Below are 7,261 nucleotides of genomic sequence, written 5' to 3'. Positions count from 1 at the left end.
AGCGGCTGGGCTCGTGAGCCATGGCCACTGAGCTTGCGCGTCCGGAGCCTGTGCTCCGCAACGGGAGAGGCCACAACAGTGAGAGACCCGCATACCACACACACACAAAAAAAACTGCAATGAGGTGTCACCTCACACCAATAAGAATGGCCATCATCAAAAAATCTAGGGCTTCCCTGGTGGCACAGTGGTTGCGAGTCTGCCTGCCGATGCAGGGGACACGGGTTCGTGCCCTGGTCTGGGAAGATCCCACATGCTGCAGAGTGGATGGGCCTGTGGGTCATGGCCACTGAGCCTGTGCGTCCGGAGCCTGTGCTCTGCAATGGGAGAGGTCACAACAGTTAGAGGCCCGCGTACCACAAAAAAAAAAAAAAAAATCTAGAAACAATAAATGCTGGAGAGGGTGTGGTGAAATGGAACACTCTTGCACTGTTGGTGGGAATGTAAATTGGTACAGCCACTATGGAGAACAGTATGGAGGTTCCTTAAAAAATTAGAAATAGAAGTACCATAAACCCAGCAATCCCACTACTGGGCATATACCCTGAGAAAACCATAACTCAAAAAGAGTCATGTACCAAAATGGTCATTGCAGCTCTATTTATAATAGCTAGGACATGGAAGCAACCTAAGTGTCCATCGACAGATGAATGGATAAAGAAGATGTGACACATATATACAATGGAATATTACTCGTCCATAAAAAGAAACAAAATTGAGTTATTTGTAGTGAGGTGGATGCACCTAGAGTCTGTCATACAAAGTGAGGTATGTCAGAAAGAGAAAAACATACCATATGCTAACACATATATATGGAATCTAAAAAAAAGGGGGGGTTACGAACAATCTAGGGGCAACACAGGATTAAAGAGGCAGATGTAGAGAATGGACTTGAGGACACAGGGAGGGGGAAGGGGAAGCTGGGACGAAGTGAGAGAGTGTCATGGACTAATATATACTACAAATGTAAAATAGCTAGTGGGAAGCAGCTGCATAGCACAGGGAGATCAGCTCGGTGCCCTGTGACCACCTAGAGGGATGGGATAGGGAGGGTTGGGGGGAGATGCAAGAGGGAGTAGATATGGGGATATATGTATATGTATAGCTGATTCACTTTGTTATAATGCAGAAACTAACACACCATTGTAAAACAATTATACTCCAATAAAGAAGTAAAAAAAAAAAGCAAAACCTTTTTAGGCTTTCTAGATCATTTTTATGAGACCCAAGAATCCACAGAATGTACCTTAAACCACCAGCTTAACATGTATTTTTCCTTGGGTAATTCACCATTTAATAGGGAGTTCCAATGAAAAGTCTTCAAGAATTGAATGAATAAATGTTTAAAGGAGAAATTTCAGACAGTAAGCCTCTCAGAAAGTGTCAAAGGCCCTGAGGGTAGTGTAGGTTGCCGATAATTTGATAACAAACATCATATTAAATATTATAATTTTACATCTAAAAAATAAAATGGATCCTATTGCTTTGTAATATAGAATACAAAAATAAAGTCTGGCAAAATGTTCTTGGCTAGTGGTTTATATGAAAACGATAAGACATAATCCTTAACATGGAGAGCAATGACCCCTTGTCAAAAAGCCATATCAAAATCCTGGTGGGGATATTAAATTTTTCTCTTTATCAACTAGAAGCATGGGATTTTTAAAGGATGAAAACACTATAGCATACAAAGTTCTTAATAATAGCAAAACAATAAGAGGACGTAAAGACTCCAGATCTCTTTTGTGTAATACGAACTTCTCTTTTACCTAAACTGAAAGAGTTAGATGGGGCTTGGCAAGAGTTTCTACCACTAAAGCAGTTCTTAACATGAGTCGTGGCTTCAGGGCATATCTAAGCTCTTTGAAATTGTATGCAAAGTTTCATGTACTTATATGTACATTTTTTTCTGGGAAGAAGGTCCACAGCTTTTGTCAAAGTCACAAAAGGATTTGTGCTCCTCCCCCCCTGAAAATACAGCTTTAGAACCACAGAACTTAAATATCTCATCTCCAAGAAAGTTACATGTAATTCCAGGGTGTATGGTTTGTAAAAATAAAGGTGGAAGGTTATTTGGAAGGAGGTAAAATATTATTAACAAAAAAGCATTAAATTTGATAAGGTTTCGAGAGTCCATGATTGCAACATATGACCATCCAAATTAACATGAGGTGTTCATGTGCCCCTGAGGAAAGGGTTTATATGGAATGTAACTATGTGCAAAGTAGTATTCAGGGAACAAGGTTATGTGCTGGAGGTGAGGGGTCAGATAATAAGATAGACCTGGTATTCCAAGAGCCCACTAAGGCAACTTTCTTAATATATATGTTTTAGCTACATTGGTTTCTGAAACCAACCAAATTTTTAAAATCAGCCTTGACCCAAAATTTAATTACTGATGTGCATTATTATACCACCATCTTGTGGAATATAGTTGAAATTCATGCATGTCTTTAAGTGGCTGCTTAATCAGTGGTTCTAAAAGTGTAGTCTGTGAACCCCTGGGGGTACTTAAGGCATATTCAGGGAGTCCATAGGGTCAAAGCTATTTTCATAATAATACTAAGATGTCATTTGCCCTTTTAAATGTGTTGGATTTGTACTGATGCAAATGGTGGGTAAAACTATGTATACTTTAGCATGAATCATGGCAATGATCCCAAATTATACTATTAGTCATTGTGTTCTTCACTGCTATGCATCTGAAGGAAACCAAAAGCTTGTTATACTTACAAGTATCCTTATGAAGTAGCAAGAAAAAAAACTGGGGAGTTCAGGCCAAAGGACTCAATGTATAGGAATTCACTTTGTCAATTTTACTCGTAAGAAATCCCTCCAAGAACTGAGGAATCTCTGCAAGTAGCAGACATTTGTGAGCATCACAGATAAAAGGCTTGTGTTTTAACATGCACTCCTCCACCCATTAGCTTAAAGTTTCAAGGGTTTTTATCTCTATAAAGAGGATATTCCTAGGAGTTGCCACATTGAGAAGTTGTGAGGATTAAAAACTGGATATAATGGCCTGGTAAACGTTGCCTCTTCTAGTGTCCTCTCTTCCTCCCTGTGCTAAAGTTTACCAAAGAATTTAACCTTCACAGAAACCCTATGAAGTTGATATTTTCCTCCTCTTTTTCAGATGGAAAAACTGAGGCCAGGAAAGATTCAAGTCTCTTACCTGAAGTCACACAGCAATGGGAGTGGTAAAGAGGGCTTGAACCAGGCAATTTCACTCCAGAGGAGTAAAAGTCTCCTGAAGTTTCTGACTGTTAGAACATGAAGAAAGCCAGAAAGGAGGAGGAGATTGCACAGTTAGCTGGGGTCTAGAAAATGATGAAGACATGACACAAGATAGAAAGGGATAGTAACTCTTTATGAAAAATGGATATACAGCCTTAAAACAGAATGTGGACCTAAATACTCAGAATCACACCGCTTTGGAAGATTTATAACAAAAATAGTATGAATGTAGTTAATAGTTCTAATGGAGTTGTGAGCTGAAGAGCCATGTTGGTGCTAACAAAATGGCAGAATTCCTATAGCATAAAAGTTGTCTTGCAAGAGCTTTATTGATGTCTAAGAGTTTAATGATGTCTAAAGAAAATATGATAATTCCTCAGCCACCTGAAGGACCGTGTTACAGTAACTAATCAAAAAGAAAAACCACAGCCTCTCCCCCTCAGTCTTTTTTTAAGATTTTTTTTATATGGACCATTTTTTAAGTCTTTATTGAATTTGTAACAATACTGCTTCTGTTTTATGTTCCGCTTTTTTGGCTGTGAGGCATGTGGGCTCTTAGCTCCCCGACCAGGGATTGAACCCTCACCCCCTGCATTGGAAGGCAAAGTCTTAACCACTGAACTGCCAGGGTAGTACCCCACTCAGTCTCTATTTTCCACAATGGTGATTTTTTATAGATACGCTTTGTAGACCTCAAAGTACTGGAAAGGAAGCTCTCATTCAAAGGCAATTTATCTTAAAATAATGTAGATAATACCAATTTTTTGTCCATTTGAAATACATAGCATGTGCTATAACAAAGCATCCTGTCAAGTGTAACAATCAGCAGGAAGAGCCATTCCTAGAGTGTGCCTGCAGGGCTCAGAGATCTCAGAGCTGGTGTCAGATCACTGGTGGGGTGAGGCCAGTTCCTGACACTGTTGGACATGGGGCCCAGGGTGTCCTCAAACTTGTGTTGGCCTGCTAGTTTGCAGAGCCAGGGCCTAGCTGGTCCCAGGGTAGCGTCTGGACAGCTGTGGGTGGTCTGGGTCCACAGGCTACAGATTTGTGGTTTTCTTACATCTGGTGTCTGCTCCCTAGTGGGTGAGGCTGATCTAGAGGCTAGTGCAGGATTCCTGTGCCTGCCCACTGGTGGGTGAAGCTCCGCCTTGGCCCTCTGATGGGCAGGGATGTGTCTAGGGTCACCTGCGGGCTCAGGAATTCTTTAGGCAGCCTATCTGTTGATGGGTGGGGCTTTTGTCCTTACCCAGTTAGTTGTTTGGCCTGAGGCATCCCAGCACTGGTGCTTATAGGCTGTTGGATGGGGCCAGGTCTTTGTGCTAATGAGCTAGAGCGAGGATCTCATGATGGCACATGCTGGCACTATTTTACATGTGGTGGAAAGCTCCCAAATATGGATGCTGCCAGTGTCTATGTTCCAGAGTGAGACACATCTGCCCCCTACCTCTCTGGAAGATTCTCCAAGAACAGCAGGTAGGTCTGGCCCAGGCTCCTATAAAATCACTGCTTTTGCCCTTGGTCCTGGTGAACATGAGATTTTGTGTGTGCCCTTTAAGAGTAAAGTCTCTATTTCCCCCAGTCCTTTGGGATTCCTAAAATTAAACCCCACTGGAGTTCAAAGCCAAATGCTCTAGGGGTTCATCTTCCTGGTGCAGGACCCGCAGGCTGGGGAGCTCTAAGTGGGGCTCAGAACTCTCACACCTGTTGAAGAACCTCGGCAATATCATTATTCTCCAGTTTGTGGGTCACCCTCCCAGGGGTATGTGACTTGATTATATCATGAATCCACTCCTCCTACCTGTCATTGTAGTTCCTTCTTTATGTCTTTAGTTATAGATCTTTTCTAGTAGCATCCAGTCTTTTTCATCAATGGTCATCCTGCGGATAGTTGTGACTTTGGTGTGCTCATGAGAGGAGGTGAGCTCAGGTTCTTTCTTCTCCATTATCTTCGCTGATCCCTCTGTTTTATTCTTTAGATTCCACATATGAGAGCCAGGACTTCCCCTTTCTAGTCCAGCTGGTAAGGAGCTTGGAAGTCATTATTCTGTCCTAACAACAGGTAAAAAGCTAAAAACTGAAAAATCAAAAACTCTTCTTAGATTCATCAGAGAAGTGAGGACTGGGAAAACTGCTGACCTTAAAATTGGAAAGAAAGACAGGCAGATACAGAGAATCACAACTCACCAGTACAGAAAATCATAATCATAAACCTCCATGGGAATAAGTGCTGGGGTAGAGAAACCTGAAATATACTTAATGAATTGTTTGAGACTCACTGTGGACAAATTTGAGAGTTAAAAACTCCTGGGGGACCCAGTCATTGTAAGACCCCCACACTTTTGTGACTTTTAAATCCAGGAGTTCTACCAGGTTCTCCAGTGACTAACAGAGAAGAAATTCTTTGTGCTTTTGGTAGGGCAGAGACAATTTAATCATTTTGAAAAACACCAAAGCATTCTGTTCTTAACAAGGCCTGCTCTCGGGAGTAACTGTGCTAGTCAGGGTTCTCTAGAGAAACAGAACCAATAGGATATACATAGAGATATTTATATAAGAGGTGATTTATTATAGAAATTGGTTCACATGATTATGAAGGTCAAGAAGTCCCATGATCTGCCATCTCCAAGTGGAGCAATGAGGAAAACCAATGGTGTAATTCAGTCTAAGTCCAAAGGCCTGAGAATCAGGAGGCCAATGGTGTAAGTCCCAGTCCAAGTCCGAAGACCCAAGAAATAGGAGCTACAATTTAAGCTCCAACAGGAGCTGATGTCCAAGTGCAGGATAACATGGATGTCCCAGTTCCAACAAAAAGAGAGCAAATTTGCTCTTCATCTTTTTTCTATTCAGGCCCTCAATAGATGGGATGATGCCCACCCACACTGGTGACAGTGATCTGCTTTACTCAGTCTATTGATTCAAATGCTAATCTCTTCCGGAAAACCCCTCACAAACACACCTAGAAATAATGTTTTGCCAGCTATCTGGGCATCCCTTAGCTCAGTTAAGTTGATATATAAAATTAACTATCACAAGTCCATCCCTTATCAACTTGGCACACACATGATCTCCTTAAACCAAATCTAATATCCAAATAAAGACAATAACAGGGACATAATTTTGCCTAACATGAAACAACCATTATGTTAACAACCTAGATGCACTAATCCCTTCCCCTTGAGTGATGTTTACTCTTCTCCTGATATCATGTAACTTAAATGCTATTATGTAAAATTAACAATACATAAATACCATGATATAAAGTTAATATATCTTATGTTATGGAATATGGGAATAAGAGAGGAAATAAAATAAAGATACTTGCTTAATATATACACAGATGTATTTATAACAACATAAGAAGGAAATTATCATGACAATTACATCTTCTTTTCTATAACTGGTTATCTGATCATAGCTGGTATTTTATCTATCTTCTTCCACTACCCATTCTGTATTCCATTTTCCTTCAGCAAGCACCTCAGCTGGTCACAGTTCTTTACATAGCAGGGTGACCCAAACCTTCATTCCTGAAGGCACTGGGCCATTAGTAGTCCTTTCTGGATTGAGTTGTAGTTTTCCACTGAGCTTAATCACAGAGCATGGTAATAATAAGAGATTTCCTAAGGGATCTACTGTATTCCAGACATACTCTTTCTTACCTCCATCGTGGAATAGTAGTTCAATTACCTTTTGGTAGTCAGGATTAATCACCTCAGCCAACATTGTAACTCCCTTTTTGCCTGTTGATTCAGAATCCATGAGGAGCCCAAAGTAGCTGGATGGCAATCTTAACTTCTAGTTCAATGGAATCATTGTTGTGCCTCAAGGTGGAAGTATTCACCTCTCTGGAACTAAGACTTCTAAGCAGCAGAGCAAGTCATGGGAACAGAAATAAATTTTTTTGCTAATGGGTCATTAAGGGTAATAGTAAATGGTGCTGCTCCCGTTTCCATCCCTTGATTCCTAGAACTGTAAATTCTGGTATCAGAGAAAGAGCACCATATATTGGACAATAATTCAGAGC

The 7,261-nt window shown here is 40.8% G+C and overlaps 1 pseudogene; it reads left to right on the top strand.

Moving 5' to 3' along the window:
* Nucleotides 1-3,266: 3,266 nt before the first annotated feature.
* LOC102984268 (ubiquitin-conjugating enzyme E2 variant 1-like) lies at nucleotides 3,267-3,647 on the top strand (annotated as a pseudogene).
* The last annotated feature ends 3,614 nt before the right edge of the window (nucleotides 3,648-7,261 follow it).

This window comes from Physeter macrocephalus, chromosome 21 (genome assembly GCF_002837175.3).
Source record: "Physeter macrocephalus isolate SW-GA chromosome 21, ASM283717v5, whole genome shotgun sequence".
Lineage (NCBI taxonomy): Eukaryota > Metazoa > Chordata > Mammalia > Artiodactyla > Physeteridae > Physeter > Physeter macrocephalus.
The sequence above is the reverse complement of the archived record's forward strand: the minus strand, read 5'-3'. Positions and strand labels throughout refer to the sequence as shown.